The 18,822-nt window shown below is 45.3% G+C and overlaps 1 protein-coding gene across 1 annotated transcript in view; it reads right to left on the reverse strand.

Moving 5' to 3' along the window:
• The window catches only part of hs6st3b (heparan sulfate 6-O-sulfotransferase 3b), an 871,025-nt gene that overhangs the window by 196,368 nt on the left and 655,835 nt on the right, over nucleotides 1-18,822 (reverse strand). The gene's annotated exons all lie outside the window — the stretch shown is intronic.

Below are 18,822 nucleotides of genomic sequence, written 5' to 3' on the forward strand. Positions count from 1 at the left end.
CGTCCAGATGCCGACCCCTGGGGAACAACACTGCTAACGTTGTACCGTTGCTTAAAAAGGGAGAAAGAGATAGACGAGTAATTATAGGCCAGTCAGTCTAACCTCGGTGGTGGGCAAATTATTGGGATCGATTTTGAGGGACAGCATAAATCGTCATTTAGAAAGGCATGGATTAATCAAGGACAGTCAGCATGGATTTGCTAAGGGAAGGTCATATCTGACTAACTTGATTGAATTTTTTGAGCAGGTAACGAGGAGGAGTCGATGAGGATAACACGTTTGATGTTGTGTACATGGATTTTAACAAGGTTTTTGACAAGGTCCCACATGGCAGACTGGTCAAAAAGTAAAAGCCCTTGGGATCCAAGGAAAAATGGCAAGTTGGATCCAAAATTGGTTCAGTGGCAGGAAGCAAAGGGAAATGGTTGATGGATGTTTTTGCGACTGGAAGGCTGTTTCCAGTGGGGTCCCGCAAGGCTCAGTACTAGGTCCCTTGCTTTTTGTGGTATATATTAATGATTTGGACTTGAAAGTGGGGGGCTTGATCAAGAAGTTTGCAGGTGATACAAAAATTGGCCGTGTGGTTGATAGTGAGGAGGAAAACTGTAGACTGCAGGAAAATATCAATGGACTGATCAGGTGGGCAGAAAAGTGGCAAATGGAATTCAATCCAGAGTAGTGTGAGGTAATGCATTTGGGGAGGGCAAACAAGGCAAAGGAGTACACAATAAATTGAAGGGTACTGAGAGGTGTAGAGGAACAAAGGGACCTTGGAGTGCAGTCCACAGATCCCTGAAGGTAGCAGGACAGGTAGATAACATGGTTAAAAAGGCACACGGGATACTTTCCTTTATTAGGCAAAGCATAGAATATAAGAGCAGGGTGGCTATGCTAAAACTGTATAAAACATTGGTGGACTCACAAGTTACTCACAGTTTGGGTACTGCTTACAATTCTCGTCACCACATTACAGGAAAGATGTGATTGCACTAGAGAGGGTACAGAGAAGATTTATGAGGATGTTGCCAGGGCTGGAGAATTTTAGCTATAAGAAAAGATTGGATAGGCTGGGGTTTTTTCTTTGGAACAAAGGAGGCTGAGGGGAGATTTAATTGAGGTATATTAAATTATGATGGGCTGGATAGAGTGGATAGGGAGGACCTATTTCCCATAGCACAGGGGTCAGTGACCAGGGGGCATAGATATAAACTAATTGGTAGAAGGGTTAGATGGGAGCTGAGGAGAAATTTTTTCACTCAGAGGGTGGTGGGGGTCTGGAATGCACTGCCCGAAAGGGTGGTTGAGGCAGAAACCCTCAACACATTTAAAAAATACTTGGATGTGCACTTGAAGTGCTGTAACCTACAGGGCTAATGACCAAGTGCTGGCAAGTGGAATTAAGCTGGATAGCTCTTTTTTGGCTGTCACGGACACGATGGGACAAATGGCCTCCTTCTGTGCCGTAACTTTCTATGATTCTATGATTCTACATACCTTCCTCCAGTTTGAGAAACAACTGTTCACTACTACTATCTGTTTTCTGTCCCTTAGCCAATTTGGTATCGATGCTACCACTGTTCCTTTAATCCCATGGGCTTCAATTTTGCTAACAAGTCTATTATGTGCTACTTTATCAATCGCCTTTTGAAAGAACATAAACACAATATCAACAGCACTACCCTCATCAACCCTCTCCATTACTTCATCAAAGAACTCAATCAATTTAATTAAACACGATTTGCCTTTATGAAATTCGTGCTGCCACTGGCACTGCTCCCATATCTAAGGAGGATTGGAAGGTTGTGGCCAGAGCCTCTGCTATATCTACCCTTACTTCCCACAGCAGCTTAGGATGCATCCCATCTGGACTGGGTAACTTTTCTACTTTGACTACTGCCAACATCCTCTTTATTTATTTTTATTCTATCCAATGGGCTCTATTTTAGCACCCGCTATCGGGTGCGTTCCTGGCGGGGTTGCTCCGAAAATCGGAGAATCCCGGAGCGGGTCGTGAGCCCGGCTCCAACCCGCCCACTTCCGGGTTCCCCACAGACGCGCCGACGAGCGCGCGCAGCCCCCGGATGTGAGACTCCCGCAGGCAATTAAAGCCAGCGGGATGCCACTTGACAGTATTTACTTAGGTATTTCAGGTCATTAACAGACCTGATTAAGGGAATATGTCAGGAGGGGTGGGATTTTAGAGACAACTGGGACTGTTTCCCATACGGGGGGAAACACTCCCAGTTCAAATGGACGTGTTGCAGCCATCAGCATGTGGCAGCTGCAAAGGTCCATTTGACAGGTGGGTGGGGGGGGAGACCCTCACTCATTGCAGGAGGCCACTCTGTCACTTTGGACAAAGTTTGGCCTCCACCAACCTCCTCCTGACAAGAAAATTCACCAACTTGCACACTTACCCCGGGGTCCAGAGACATGTACCTACCTTGCGGACCCCCTCAGATGTACATCTTCCAGATGGGGGCCGCCGTAGCTGCAGTCATGACCTCCTCGGAGGGCGAACAGCCTCACCAGCCTCGCCAGCCACGCCGTCCACCTCTGACACGTGGAGCTCCACAACAGAGTGCTGTGACACATCCACCTGTACAGCAGGAGGGAGGGCAGCCGCAGAGAGAGATGCGTCGCAGAGGGCACTACCCTCGCCACAGGGTCCACAGACCGAGGCTCAGCTTCCTGGACCTCTCTGAGCAGCAGTGCATACGGAGGCTCAGAGTCACTCGACATGCAGTCATGGACATCTGCAGCCTCCTTCATGCCGAGCTGCTCCCGGCTGGCCCGAGCACCATCTTCTTACCTGTCGCTGTCAAAGTCACCACTGCCCTCAACAACTTCTCCTCCGCATCCTTCCAGGGTGCCAACGAGGACATCGCCGACGTCTCTCAGTCATCTGCACAAAAGAGCCCTGCAAATACACCTACACCCACTCTGCAGTGACACAATGGGTGGCATCAGTTGTGGGTCTTCATTGTGATCCTCAGTAAAGGGCATTATTGCACAAACCAGACAAGATTCGCAAAGACCTGGCAGTAGTGGTGCCGATATAATATGTGATGTGAGTTGGTCAGAAATTAAATATAAGTAAAAACCATGACAAACCCTCAAACACCCTTGAGCATCCCCTTCATGCTCACGACACGTTTGCCTTACGCTGCCCACTGCACATATGTGATGCATGCCCTGTGGCTGCAGCACAGGTAGTGGCAAGTTGAGTGAGGCTGACTGTGAAAGAGATGCATGAGAGGGTGAGTATGAGATAGAGCCATGAGATTGTATGAGGATTGGGTTGAGTGGTAGTGGCAGGATGAGTACTGGCGAGGTGAGTAAGTGCAGGTAAGATGAAGATGAGCTTTGAGTGGGTGTGAGGGGTGATGTGACAGAGTAGTGTTGGCAGTGCAGAAGGAGATGTGGGGTGGGGGCGGTGATGTGGCAGACGGAGGGGAGGGGAATGAGTAAGTGTACTCACTTTGGCTGACCTACTTAGGTCATTGCAGCACCTCCTGCACTGTATGCAGATGGGCGATATGATGGTGGTGCTGGTGACCTCCTCTGCCACCTCGAGCCAGGCCTTCTTGGTGGCAGAGGCAGGCGGCTTCCTCCCGCCCGCCAGGGGGAAGATCTCTGTCCTCCCCCTCCTCCTCACCCCATCTAATGATACCTGGAGTGAGGCATCATTAAACTGGGAGCAGCCTTCCCCCTGGGCTGCTCCATGCTATAATTTTTGCTATTTTTTGCAGCATCTGTCAGTGGAGGACTGCCCCTTTAAATAGAGCTCCTCCAGCTGACAGAGCTTACTGCGCATGCTCAGTCCGCCCGCCGCACAGCTCAGCAGTGGGGAACCCGGAAGACCAGGTAAGTGGATCCAATTAGGCTGTGATCGCGCGGGGGGCAGACTGATTTCGCCAGGCGTGTTACCCACGTGCCCAATAGCCGCCCTGCCACAAACCCGCAGCCCTGGTAACATCGAGCCCAATATCTCTCCCACCTCCTCCTTTACTTTGACATTCGCACCATCATCTTCTTTTGTGAAGGCAGATGCAAAGTAGTTATTTCGTACCGCAGCCATACCCTCTGCCTCTGCAAGAAGATCTCCTTTTTTGATCCTGAATTGGCCCCACCCTTCCTCTGATTACCCTTTTACTATTTATATGTTTATAAAAGACTTTTGGGTTCTCTTTTATGTGTGCCATTAATCCATTCTTATATTCTCTCTGCCCCTCTTATTTCCCTTTTCAGCTTTCCTCTGTACTTTCTGTATTTGGCTTGGTTCTCTATCGTATTATGAGCCTGACATTTGTCATATTCCTCCTTTTTCTGTTTTATTTTAATCTCTACATCTTTAGTCATCCAGGGAGCTGTAGCTTTGAATCTCTGGATTACTCCCAGTGGCTGGAGCGATGGTGTGGAAGGGAGGGCTTGAGATTCCTGGGGCACTGGAACAGGTTCTGGGGCAGGAGGGACCTGTACAAGATGGATGGATTGTCGGGTTGGGATCAATGTCCTCCCAGGGAGGTAAACTAGTGCTATGGGGGAGGGTTTAAACTAATTTGGCAGGGGGAGGGGCACCAGGATGAAGCATTAGAGAGGAGAAAAAGTGTACAGAGGACTGGGAGAGCCAAACAGCATTAGAATAAAAATTAGTTCAGAAATAGGAAAGATCAGATAGGGTGTAAATGCGAGGCAGTCTAAAATGAGTTTGGAGTGCATGTGCATAAATGCACAGAATGTGGTAAATAAGATTGACATGGGACAATGAAATAGTGCCAATAACAGAGACCTGGCTCAAAGAAGAGAAAATTGGGAAGTTAATATTCTTGGCTGCAAGTTATTCAGGAAAGATAGGGAGGACAAAAGGAGGGGGGCGGAAGTATTGATCAAAGAGACTATTACAGCCCTGGAAAGGGACAATGTAGTTGAGGGGTCAAAGACAAAATCTATTTGGTTAGAATTAAGGAACAACAAAGGAACTTTTATGCTACTGGGGGTATACTATAAGCCACCAAAATAGTGGGAAGGAGATAGAGGAACAAATTTGCAGGCAAATTACAGAAAGATGCAAGAAGCATAGAGTAGTGATAATGGGGGACTTCAATTATCCTAATATTGACTGGGAAAATAGCAGTGTAAAGAGCAAAGAGGGTGAGGAATTCCTGAAATTGTACAAGAGAACTTTTTTGATCAGTATATTTCCAGCCCAACAAGGAAGGAAGCAATGCTGGATCTAGTTCTGGAACATAGGAATAGGAGTAGGCCATTTAGCCCCTCGAGCCTGTTCCGCCATTCAATGAGATCATGGCTGATATGTGACCTAACTCCATGGGGGTGATTTTAAAACGGAGCCGGGAAAGGGATGGAGGGGTCAATTTGAGGTCGGGAAATCCATTAGTACGGGTTTCCCGGACATCCTTACGATTTTAACATAAGGACGTCTTTTAATTTTTTTTGTCGGTTTCCCGTTCAACTGACCGGCCTAATTGACAGGACGGGAGACCAGCCAGGGAGAGGATGTCTTCAGGTAAGTCTGCAGGTAAGTCTTTGTTTGTATGGAAGGGGGGGGGCATGGGTGGGCATGAGTGGGCAAGGGGCATAGGTGGGCAAGGGTCATGGGTGGGTATGGGTATCGCGAGTCATGCGGGATTGGATCGGGGGTCAGTCATGGGGGGGCCACAATCGGGGTTCATCGCGGGGGTCCACGATCGTTGAGGGGGAGGGTCGGGGTCGGAAGATTGGGGTCAGGGGTCAGGATCAGGTATAGAGGGGAAGGATCGGGGTTGGGGGCTCGGGATCGGGGGTCGGAGGGGGAGGATCGGGTTTGGGGGTCCACGATTGGGGGTCGGGGGCCTTCTCGCCTCCTTTCTTGAGGCATAAAACAGAAGGCCCAGGAATCCCAGCCTCCCTGGATTTGAAATCGGGAATTAGTGAAAAATGGAGGCCTGAAGCCTCCTTGAAAGTTTTTAAGGCCCGACCCGCCTCCTGGGTGCGGGTTGGTTGCCCGCCCCTCGGCCCGCCCCCGTGAATACAACCCTAGTTTGTGTAATCTCTCCTCATAATTTAACCCTTGGAGTTCAGGTATCATTCCAGTAAATCTACGCTGCTCTCCCTCCAAGGCCAATATATCCTTCCTAAGGTGCAGTGTCCAGAACTGTGGTCTAACCAGGTACAGCTGCAGCATAACTTCTACCTCCTTGAATTGTAGTCCTCTAGATATAAAGGCCAGCATTCCATTGGCCTTTTTGATTATTTTCTGTACCTGTCCATGACATTTTAATGATCTATGTACACGGATCCCTAAGTCTCTTTGGACCTCCACTGTTTCAAGCTTTTCACCATTTAAAAAGTACTATGATCTATCCTTTTTAGGTCCAAAATGGATGACCTCACACTTGCCTACATTGAAATCCATTTGCCACAATTTTGCCCATTCACTTAATTTATTAATATCTTTCTATAATTTTATGCTTCCATCTACACTGCTTACAATGCTGCCTTTCTTTGTTTCATCGACAAACTTGGATATGTGGCTCACTATCCCGCCATTTAAGTTGTTAATAAATACAGTGAATAGTTGAGGCCTCAACACAGGTCCCTGTGGGACACCACTAGTCACATCCTGGCAATTTGAGTACCTGCCCATTCTCCTAACTCTCTGTCTCCTGCCGCTGAGCCAATTTCCTAACCAAGTCAATAAATTGCCCTCAATTCCATGAGCTTCAACTTCAGCTAACAGTGTCTTATGTGGGACATTATTGAATGTTTTCTGGAAGTCCATATAAATAATATCCATAGACATTCCCCGTCCACTACTTTAGTCACCTCTTCAAAAAATTCAATTTGGTTTGTCAGGCATGACCTACCCTTTATAAATCCATGCTGGCTCTCTCTTTCAGCTGAAAATTTTCAAGGTGTTTGGTCACTCTATCCTTAATTGTAGACTCTAATAATTTCCCGAGAACAGATGTTAGGCTCACTGGTCTATAATTCCCTGGTTTCCCTCTCTCACCTTTCTTAAATAGCAGTGTGACAGTTGAAATTTTCCAATTTAAAGGAATGTTTCCTGAATCAAGAGAACTTTGGAAGCTTATAGTTAGGGCTTCTGCAATGTTCTCACATACTTCCTTTAAAACCCTGGGATGGTTTTGGCGAATGAAGTGGAGCATGTTTCAGTGTGGGCGCATTTAGAGAACAGTAATCAGGTTTAGAGTAGTTATGGAAAGGGACAAAGACTCAAGCATAAAAATGCTTAACTGGAGGAGGGCTAATTTCATTGAGTTGAAGAGGAATTTGGCCCAGGTGGATTGGAATCAAAGATTGGCAGGCAAATCAGTAATTCGACAACGGGGGGCCTTCAAGTGTCTAGTACAGATTAGACACATACCCACAAGGGGGAAAAGAAGGATCATTGAGGTTCTGCTCTTTAACTTCCTCCCTAGCTCCTGAAACTCTGACTACAGGACCTTAACCCTTTTCCTTCCTGTGTCATTGGTTCCCACATGGACTACGACTTCCAGCTATTCCCCTTCCCCCCTCAAAATGCTCTGCACCCTTTCCATGATGTCCTTTACCCTGGCACCAGGGAGGCAACACACCATGCGGGACTCATGTCGGCGGTTGCAGAAATGCCTGACTGTCCCCTTGACTATCGATTCCCCGATAACCATTTCATTCCTACACTTTACTGTACCCCCTGTGCACAGCTTTGCCACACTGTGCCTTGTACTGGACTGCACTCCTTCAAGATGTTGTCACCCTCACCAGTATTCAATACTGGAAGTTTGTGAGTGCCACACTCCCGGAGGATTCCTGCACTGCCTGCCTCTTGTTACCCTGCCGGATGGCCACCCTCTTACTGAACTCTCTGCAACTGTAGGTTGACCACCGCCTGGAACGTATAATCTAGGAAATTTTCAGCCTCTCATATGCCCTGCAGTGATTAGCCACTCCTCAAGCTCAGAAACCCTGAGCTCGAGCTCAAGTCGCTGGAAGCACTTCCTGCACACATGGCTATCCAGGACACCTGAAGCATCCTGGAGTTCCCACATGGCACAGAAATTGCAGGCAATGGGTCTCAATTGTCCCTCCATTCTATTTAGAGTCTACTTATATATATATGTTATATGTGTTACATATATGTTATATATTTGCTTTATCTTAATACCCCTTTAACTGCTAATTGTTATTTATTTATTTAATATTTATGTATACCAGATTCTTATTTAATACAATTTCAGATCCCTTTAGTGTTAGTATCCCATACTTAGTTTATTTTATCTGGTTAGATTTAATTAATTACACGGATTATTTATTAATATATTTACTTATTTAACTATTAGTAAATAGATTTAATGTGATTCAAAATTAGTAATTAATTCATTCATCCAATTATCATAGAATCATAGAACCGTGGTTACAGCATGGAAGGAGGCCATTTAGCCCATGCCGGCTCTCTGCAAGAACAATCCAGCCAGTCCCACTCCCCCGCCCTATCACCGTAGCCCAGCAAACCTTTTCCCTTCAATTACTTATCCAATTCCCTTTTGAAAGCCATGATTGAATCTGCCCCCTCAGGCAGTGCATTCCAGATCCTAACCACTTGCTGTGTAAAAATGTTTTTCCCCATGTCACTTTTGGTTCTTTTGCCAATCACCTTAAATCTATGTCCTCTGGTTCTTGACCCATCCGCCAGTTCCTCTCTATTTACCCTGTCCAGATCCTTCATGATTTTGAATACCTCTAACAAATCTCCTCTCAATCTTCTCTACTCTCAAGGAGAACAACCCCAGCTTCTCCAATCTAACCATGTAACTGAAGTCACTCAGCCCTGGAATCATTTTAGTAAAACTCTTCTGCAAAAGAGTAACTAGGGAGAGAGTAGGGCCTCTTAAGGATCAACAAGGTCATCTATGTGCGGAACCACAAGAGATGGGTGAGATCCTGAATGAATATTTCACATCGGTATTTACGGTTGAGAAAGGCATGGATGTTAGGGAACTTGGGGAAATAAATAGTGATGTCTTGAGGAGTGTACATATTACAGAGAGGGAGGTGCTGGAAGTCTTAACGCGCATCAAGGTAGATAAATCTCCGGGACCTGATGAAATGTATCCCAGGACGTTATGGGAGGTTAGAGAGGAAATTGCGGGTCCCCTAGCAGAGATATTTGAATCATCGACAGCTACAGGTGAGGTGCCTGAAGATTGGAGGGTAGCAAATGTTGTGCCTTTGTTTAAGAAGGGCGGCAGGGAAAAGCCTGGGAACTACAGACCGGTGAGCCTGACATCTGTAGTGGGTAAGTTGTTAGAGGGTATTCTGAGAGACAGGATCTACAGGCATTTGGAGAGGCAGGGACTGATTCGGAACAGTCAGCATGGTTTTGTGAGTGGAAAATCATGTCTCACGAATTTGATTGAGTTTTTTGAAGGGGTAACCAAGAAGATAGATGAGGGCTGTGCAGTAGACGTGGTCTACATGGACTTTAGCAAAGCCTTTGACAAGGTACCGCATGGTAGGTTGTTACATAAGGTTAAATCTCATGGGATCCAAGGTGAGGTAGCCAATTGGATACAAAATTGGATTGACGACAGAAGACAGAGGGTGGTTGTAGAGGGTTGTTTTTCAAACTGGAGGCCTGTGACCAGCGGTGTGCCTCAGGGATTGGTGCTGGGTCCACTGTTATTTGTTATTTATGTTAATGGTTTGGATGAGAATTTAGGAGGCATGGTTAGTAAGTTTGCAGATGACACCAAGATTGGTGGCATTGTGGACGGTGAAGAAGGTTATCTAGGATTGTAACGGGATCTTGATAAATTGGGCCAGTGGGCCGATGAATGGCAGATGGAGTTTAATTTAGATAAATGTGAGGTGATGCATTTTGGTAGATCGAATCGGGCCAGGACCTACTCCGTTAATGGTAGGGCGTTGGGGAGAGTTATAGAACAAAGAGATCTAGGAGTATAGGTTCATAGCTCCTTGAAAGTGGAGTCACAGGTGGATAGGGTGGTGAAGAAGGCATTCGGCATGCTTGGTTTCATTGGTCAGAACATTGAATACAGGAGTTGGGATGTCTTGTTGAAGTTGTACAAGACATTAGTTAGGCCACACTTGGAATACTGTGTACAGTTCTGGTCACCCTATTATAGAAAGGATATTATTAAACTAGAAAGAGTGCAGAAAAGATTTACTAGGATGCTACCGGGGCTTGATGGTTTGACTTATAGGGAGAGGTTGAACAGACTGAGACTTTTTTCCCTGGAGAGTAGGAGGTTTAGGGGTGATCTTATAGAAGTCTATAAAATAATGAGGGGCATAGATAAGGTAGATAGTCAAAATCTTTTCCCAAAGGTAGGGGAGTCTTTCACGAGGGGGCATAGATTTAAGGTGAGAGGGGAGAGATCCAAAAGGGTCCAGAGGGGCAATTTTTTCACTCAAAGGGTGGTGAGTGTCTGGAACGAGCTGCCAGAGGCAGTAGTAGAGGCGGGTACAATTTTGTCTTTTAAAAAGCATTTGGACAGTTACATGGGTAAGATGGGTATAGAGGGATATGGGCCAAGTGCAGGCAATAGGGACTAGCTTAGTGGTATAAACTGGGCGACATGGACATGTTGGGCCAAAGGGCCTGTTTCCATGTTGTAAACTTCTATGATTCTATGATTCTACCTTCTCTAAGGCCTTCACATCCCTCCTAAAGTGTGGTGCCCAGAACTGGACACAATACTCCAGTCGTGACTGAACCAGTGTTTTATAAAGGTTCATCATAACCTCCTTGATTTTGTATTCTATGCCTCTATCTAGGATCCTGTATGCATTGTTAACCGCTTTCACAACCTGCCCTGCCACCTTCAACGATTTGTCCACATATACCCCCAGATCTCTCTGTTCCTGTACCCCTTTTAGAATTATACCCTTTAGTTTATATTGCCTCTCCTCGTTCTTCCTACCAAAATGTATCACTTCATTTTGGTAGGAATGAAGTGATACATTTCTCCGTTAAATTTCTGTGTTAAATTTCATCTGCCATGTGTTCACCCATTCCACCAGCCTGTCTATGTCCTCTTGAAGTCGATCACTATCCTCCTCACTGTTCACTACCCTTCCAAGTTTTATGTGATCTGCAATTTTTGAAATTGTGCCCTGTACACCCAAGTCCAAGTCATTAATATATATCAAGAAAAGCAATGGTTCTAGTACCGACCCCTGGGGAACACCACTGTATACCTTCCTCCAGTCTAAACAACAACCGTTCACCACTACTCTCTGTTTCCTGTTACTTAGTCAATTTCATATCCATGCTGCCACTGCCCCTTTTATTCCATGGGCTTCAACTTTGATGACAAGCCTATTATGCGGCACTTTATCAAACACCTTTTTAAAGTCCATACACATCACGTCAACCACATTGCCCTCATCTACCCTCTCCGTTACCTCATCAAAAAACTCACTCAAGTTAGTTAAGCACGATTTGCCTTTAACAAGTCCGTGCTGGCTTTCCTTAATTAATCCACACTTGTCCAAGTGACTGTTAATTTTGTCCAAGATTATCGTTTCTAAAAGTTTCACCACTACCGAGGTTAAACTGACTGGCCTGTTGTTGCTGGGTTTATCCTTACACCCTTTTCTGATCAAGCATGTAACATTTGCAATTCTCCAGTCCTCTGGCACCACCCCCGTGTCTAAGGATGATTGGAAGATTATGGCTAGTACCTTCGCAATTCCCATCCTTGCTTCCCTCAGCAACCTAGGATGCATCCCATCTGGACCGGGTAACCTATCTACTTTAAGTATAGCTAGCCTATCCAGTACCTCTTCTTTATCAATTTTTAGCCCAAATGCCTCCTCTTTTACTGCGACTTTGGCAGCATCTTTTTTCTTGGTAAAGACAGGTTCAAAGTACTCATTTAATACCTCAGTAATGCCCTCTGCCTCCTTGAGTAGATTCCTATTTGGTCCCTAATCGGTCCCAACCCTCCTCTTACTACCCGTTTACTGTTTATATGCCTATAGAAGACTTTTGGATTCCCTTTTATGTTAGCTGCCAGTCTATTCTCATACTTTCTCTTTGCCCCTCTTATTTCCTTTTTCGCTTCCCCTCTGAACTTTCTGTATTCAACTATTTCGTAATCTACTTACCCTTTTATTCTGGGACTCTCACAGTGCTCCTCCTCCACATTCACATGGTTGTCTCTTTCTCAAATGTGACGTCACTTTCTCAAATTCTCTCAATGTTTGTTTTATGCCTCTGCCGATTCTGCTGCCGCCGCTCCTTTTAAATCTTCTCAGGCTTCTCCCATGGTGCTCCACGATCTCTAAACTCATCTCTTCCACGAGACCCTCCTTCTACTCCCTTGATTTATTCCCCATGCAGCCTCGATACACTCAGCTATTTTTCCTTGTCCTAGAGCTTGTTGACGTTGCTAATGGATCTTTTTGTCCTAACAGCACAGCAGGAATACCTTCATCATATGACTGCGGCGGTTTAAGAAGAAGGCCACCTTCTCCAGGGCAACTCGGTATGGGCAATAAATGCTGGCCTTGTTACTGACAAAGATATCCTGAGAATGAATTTTGTTAAAAGTTCCGCTTGCTGTTAAAGCTGTTGTCATGATCTCTCTCCTTCAAAGTCCTATCCTCAATCCCACTGTCTTCTCCAACCACCAACCTAGCTATAAACTTTCTTTCTTCTCTAAGGTCTCAAGTGCATTGTCCCACAACTCCTTGTTTGAATCCCTTCAATCTGAGTTCTGCCCTGCCCAAAGCATTGAGAGTGTTAAAGACACCAACAGTTCATTATTGTTCCTTTCTGCGGCATTCGACATGGTTGATAACATTATCCTCCTCCACTGCCTTTCCCTTCATGGGATTGCCTTAACATAAGAACATAAGAACATAAGAAATAGGAGCAGGAGTAGGCCAATCGGCCCCTCGAGCCTGCTCCGCCATTCAATAAGATCATGGCTGATCTGATCCTAACCTCAAATCTAAATTCATGTCCAATTTCCTGCCCGCTCCCCGTAACCCCTAATTCCCTTTACTTCTAGGAAACTGTCTATTTATGTTTTAAATTTATTTAATGATGTAGCTTCCACAGCTTCCTGGGGCAGCAAATTCCACAGACCCACCACCCTCTGAGTGAAGAAGTTTCTCCTCATCTCAGTTTTGAAAGAGCAGCCCCTTATTCTAAGATTATGCCCCCTAGTTCTAGTTTCACCCATCCTTGGGAACATCCTTACCGCATCCACCCGATCAAGCCCCTTCACAATCTTATATGTTTCAATAAGATTGCCTCTCATTCTTCTGAACTCCAATGAGTAGAGTCCCAATCTACTCAACCTATCCTCATATGTCCACCCCCTCATCCCCGGGATTAACCGAGTGAACCTTCTTTGTACTGCCTCGAGAGCAAGTATGTCTTTTCTTAAGTATGGACACCAAAACTGTATGCAGTATTCCAGGTGCGGTCTCACCAATACCTTATATAACTGCAGCAATACCTCCCTGTTTTTATATTCTATCCCCCTAGCAATAAAAGCCAACATTCCGTTGGCCTTCTTGATCACCTGCTGCACCTGCATACTAACCTTTTGATTTTCTTGCACTAGAACCCCCAGATCCCTTTGTACTGCAGTACTTTCCAGTTTCTCGCCATTAAGATAATAACTTGTTCTCCGATTTTTCCTGCCAAAGTGCATAACCTCACATTTTCCAATATTGTATTGCATCTGCCAAATCTCCGCCCACTCACCCAGCCTGTCTATATCCCCTTGTAGGTTTTTTATGTCCTCCTCACTCTCTACTTTCCCTCCCATCTTTGTATCATCTGCAAACTTTGATATGTTACACTCGGTCCCCTCCTCCAAATCGTTAATATAGATTGTAAAGAGTTGGGGACCCAGCACCGACCACTGCGGAACACCACTAGCTACTGGTTGCCAATTCGAGAATGTACCATTTATCCCAACTCTCTGCTTCCTGTTAGATAACCAATCCTCCACCCATGCCAGAATATTACCCCCAATCCAGTGATTCTTTATCTTGAGCAATAATCTTTTATGTGGCACCTTGTCGAATGCCTTCTGGAAGTCGAAATACACTACGTCCACTGGTTCCACTTTATCCACCCTGTACGTTATATCCTCAAAGAACTCAAGCAAATTTGTCAGACATGACTTCCCCTTCGTAAAGCCATGCTGACTTTGTCCTATTAAATTATGTTTATCCAAATGTTCCGCTACTGTCTCCTTAATAATAGACTCCAAAATTTTACCCACCACAGATGTTAGGCTAACTGGTCTATTATTTCCAGCCTTCTGCCTACTACCCTTTTTAAATAAGGGTGTTACATTAGCAGTTTTCCAATCTGCCGGGACCTTTGCCGAGTCCAGAGAATTTTGGAAAATTATCACCAAAGCATCCACAATCCCTACTGCCACTTCCCTCAAGACCCTCGGATGTAAGCCATCAGGTCCAGGGGATTTATCCGCCTTGAGTCCCATTAATTTACTGAGTACCAATTCCTTAGTGATTTTAATCGTATTTAGCTCCTCCCCCCCTAGAGCCCCCTGTTTGTCCAGTGTTGGGATATTCTTCGTGTCCTCTACCGTAAAGACTGAAACAAAATATTTGTTCAGCATTTTTGCCATCTCCATGTTTCCCACCATTAATTTCCCGGTCTCATCCTCTAAGGGACCTATGTTTGCCTTAGCCACCCTTTTTCTTTTGATATAACTGTAGAAACTCTTGCTATCTGTTTTTATATTTTTTGCTAATTTATTTTCATAATCTATCTTCCCTTTCTTAATCAATCCTTTCGTTACTTTTTGCTGTCTTTTGAAGACTTCCCAATCTTCTATCCTCCCACTAAATTTGGCGACCTTATATGTCCTTGTTTTAGTCGGATACTATCCTTAATTTCTTTACTTAGCCACGGATGGCTGTCATTTCTTTTACACCCTTTTTTCCTCAGTTGTAAAATAACTCCTTAAATGAACACCACTGTTCATGTACCGTCTTACCCTTTAAACAATTTTCCCAGTCCACTTTAATCAATTCCGCTCTCATACCATCATAGTCTCCTTTATTCAAGCTCAGTACGCTTGTTTGAGAACCAACCTTCTCACCCTCTAATTGGATATGGAATGTAACCATGTTATGGTCACTCATTCCAAGGGGATCCTTAACTAGGACATTATTAATTAATCCTGGCTCATTACACAGGACCAGGTCCAAGGTTGCTTGCCCCCTTGTAGGATCAGTTACATACTGCTCAAGAAATCCATCCCTAATACACTCAATAAACTCTTCCTCAAGGCTGCCCTGCCCAATTTGATTTGTCCAGTTAATATGATAGTTAAAATCCCCCATAATTATAGCTGTTCCCTTATTACATGCCCCGACTATTTCCTGATTAATACTTCTTCCAGCAGAGTTGCAACTATTAGGAGGCCTATATACTACGCCCATGAGTGTTTTTTTCCCCTTATTATTCCTTATCTCTACCCAAACTGTTTCATTATCCTGATCCTTTGTCCCAATATATTTTCTCTGTATTACAGTGATTCCTTCCTTTATTAACATAGCCACCCCACCTCCCCTTCCTTCCTGCCTGTCCTTCCTGACACAAATAACTACGTATCGGTATGATCTTGTGCCGTTAACTCGTCCATTTTGTTACGAATGCTACGTGCATTCAGATAAAGAACTTTCAAATATGTTTTGTGACACTTAGTTCCTGCTTTTTCCTTTTTTAACACTTTACCTTTTACTCCATACCTTCTGTCCCTTCCTGACACACTTTCCTCTGTCTCCCTGCTCAGGTTCCCAACCCCCTGCCACAGCTTTGATGCTGGATTAATCGCCTTACACCTTCTCGTTTTCATTTTATCTGTCGTGCCTAAAGTACACTTTCTTTCCGCTGCTCTATGCTTTTCCCTTTCACTTGTTCTTGAACAACTGTTTGTACTATTTGTATTGTAGATTTCCCCTGGGTCTTCCCCTCTCTTGCTGCTCTCAACTTTATTCCCTTCTGACTCCCCGCTCAGGTTCCCATCCCCCTGCCACTCTAGTTTAAACCTTCCCCAACAGCACTAGCAAATACCCCCGCGAGGACATTGGTCCCGGTCCTGCTCGGGTGTAACCCGTCACGCTTGTACAGGTCCCACCTTCCGCAGAACCGGTCCCAATGTCCCATGAATCTAAATCCCTCCCTCCTGCACCATCCCTGCAGCCACGCATTCATCCTGTCTATTCTCCTGTTCCTATACTCACTAGCACGTGGCACCGGTAGTAATCCTGAGATCACTACCTTTGAAGTCCTGCTTTTTAATTTATCTCCTAACTCCTTAAATTCACCTTGCAGGACCCCATCCCTTTTTTTACCTATGTCGTTGGTACCAATATGGACCACGACTACTGGCTGTTCACCCTCCCCCTCCAGAATGCCTTGCAGCCGTTCCGTGACATCCTTGACCCTAGCACCAGGGAGGCAACATACCATCCTGGAGTCACGTTTGCGGCCGCAGAAACGCCTTCACTTGGTTCCACTCCTACCTATCTCAATGCAATCAGCTCACCTCCAGTAATGGCTTCCCTGCCTGCCTCAGGCGGTCATCTGTTCACTCCAAGGCTTTATCCTTGGTTCCTTCATTTTCCTCATTTACATGTTGCCTCTCAGTGACATCATATGTAGGCATGGGGTCAATTTCCTTAGTAATGCTGATGACATATAGCTCTACCTTTTCACGACTTTCCTTGAATTCACAACCACCTCGGTGCTGTCAGATAGCTTGTTAAACATAAAGTTGTGGACGAGTTGGAATTTCTTCCAGTTGAAGACTGAAGATATCTTTTTGCCAAAAACTCTGGCAATCTTGCTACCAACTCTGTATGTCCCTGCCTGATTGCTCTTTATCAGATGGCTCTCATTAAAAATTGTGCTGGCATTCTAACCCTGGGGATCAGAATTCTGCCATGGTATTTAAGTACCTGTATGCACAGCTCCATTTTACACAAGTACAAAGCAATGTGAATAGGGTATATAACTCGGCACTGCCAGCTTGTACCACTCTAAAAATGGTACCAGTGTCAAACTCCAGTTAAAAAGGCAATATTTTGCCTGATTCCCAATTGACTTCAATTTTACTAGGGCTCCTTGGTCCAAACATGGACAAAAGAGCTGAATTCCAGAGGTGAGGTGAGATTGACTGCCCTTGACATCAAGACAGAATTTGACAGAGTGTGGCACCAAGCAGCCCCAGTAAAATTGAAGTCAATGGGAATCAGGGGGAAAACTCTCCAGTGGCTGGAGTCATACCTAGTACAAAGGAAGATGGTAGTGGTTGTTGGAGGCCAATCATCTCAGCCCCAGGACATTGCTGCAGGAGTTCCTCAGGGCAGTGTCCTAGGTCCAACCATCTTCAGCTGCTTCTTCAATGACCTTCCCTCCATCATAAGGTCAGAAATGGGGATGTTCGCTGATGATTGCACAGTGTTCAGTTCCATTCGCAACCCCTCAGATAATGAAGCAGTCCGTGCCCGCATGCAGCAAGACCTGGACAACATCCAGGCTTGCGCTGAAAAATGGCAAGTAAAATTCGCGCCAGACAAGTGCCAGGCAATGACCATCTCCAACAAGAGAGAGTCTAACCACCTCCCCATGACATTCAACGGCATTACCATTGCCGAATCCCCTACCATCAACATCCTGGGGGTCACCATTGACCAGAAACTTAACTGGACCAGCCATATAAATACTGTCGCTACAAGAGCAGGTCAGAGGCTGGGTATTCTGCGGCGAGTAACTCACCTCCTGACTCCCCAAAGCCTTTCCACCATCTACAAGGCACAAGTCAGGAGTGTGATGGAATACTCTCCACTTGCCTGGATGAGTACAGCTCCAACAATACTCAAGAAGCTCGACAACATCCAGGACAAAGCAGCCCGCTTGATTGGCACCCCATCCACCACCTTAAACATTCACTCCCTTCACCACCGCGCACTGTGACTGCAGTGTGTACCATCCACAGGATGCACTGCAGCAACTCGCCAAGGCTTCTTCGACAGCATCTCCCAAACCTGCGACCTCTACCACCTAGAAGGACAAGGGCAGCAGGCACATGGGAACAACACCACCTGCACGTTCCCCTCCAAGTCACACACCATCCCGACTTGGAAATATATCACCGTTCCTTCATTGCCGCTGGGTCAAAATCCTGGAACTCCCTTCCTAACAGCACTGTGGGAGAACCTTCACCACACGGACTGCAGCGGTTCAAGAAGGCGGCTCACCACCACCTTCTCAAGGGCAATTAGGGATGGGTAATAAATGCTGGCCTCGCCAGCGACGCCCACATCCCATGAACGAATAAAAAAAAAAATTATGGTCTGTGAATAAGACATATGGGAAAATTTGGCTGAAGAATCCTAAGGCACACAATAGCATATACCTAGATATGTACAACTTTTCAAATACTGAATATATCAGGATTATATTGTCATTTGGATGGGAGTTTTTTCAAGATTTAACTGCATTTTCAATTTTGAAAATCATCTCCACCGGAATGTCCACAGAATCTGTGATGTAAATGATCGAATTGACTCCTATCTTTTCAATTCATTTACTGTGTTCTTGAAATGAGTCAAGTACAACATTTTTGTTCATCTGTCGCTGACAAATCCTAATCTTAACAAACCAAAGTTTGTCATAATGAATTGATAATTACACTACATCTTAGTAGTGTTCATCACTAGAACACCTGTGCAGAACAGATTCATGTAGCTAAACTGATATCACATTCATTTGTCGCTTCAATACTTGAT

The sequence above is a fragment of the Heptranchias perlo genome, chromosome 6, assembly GCF_035084215.1.
Source record: "Heptranchias perlo isolate sHepPer1 chromosome 6, sHepPer1.hap1, whole genome shotgun sequence".
Classification (NCBI taxonomy): domain Eukaryota; kingdom Metazoa; phylum Chordata; class Chondrichthyes; order Hexanchiformes; family Hexanchidae; genus Heptranchias; species Heptranchias perlo.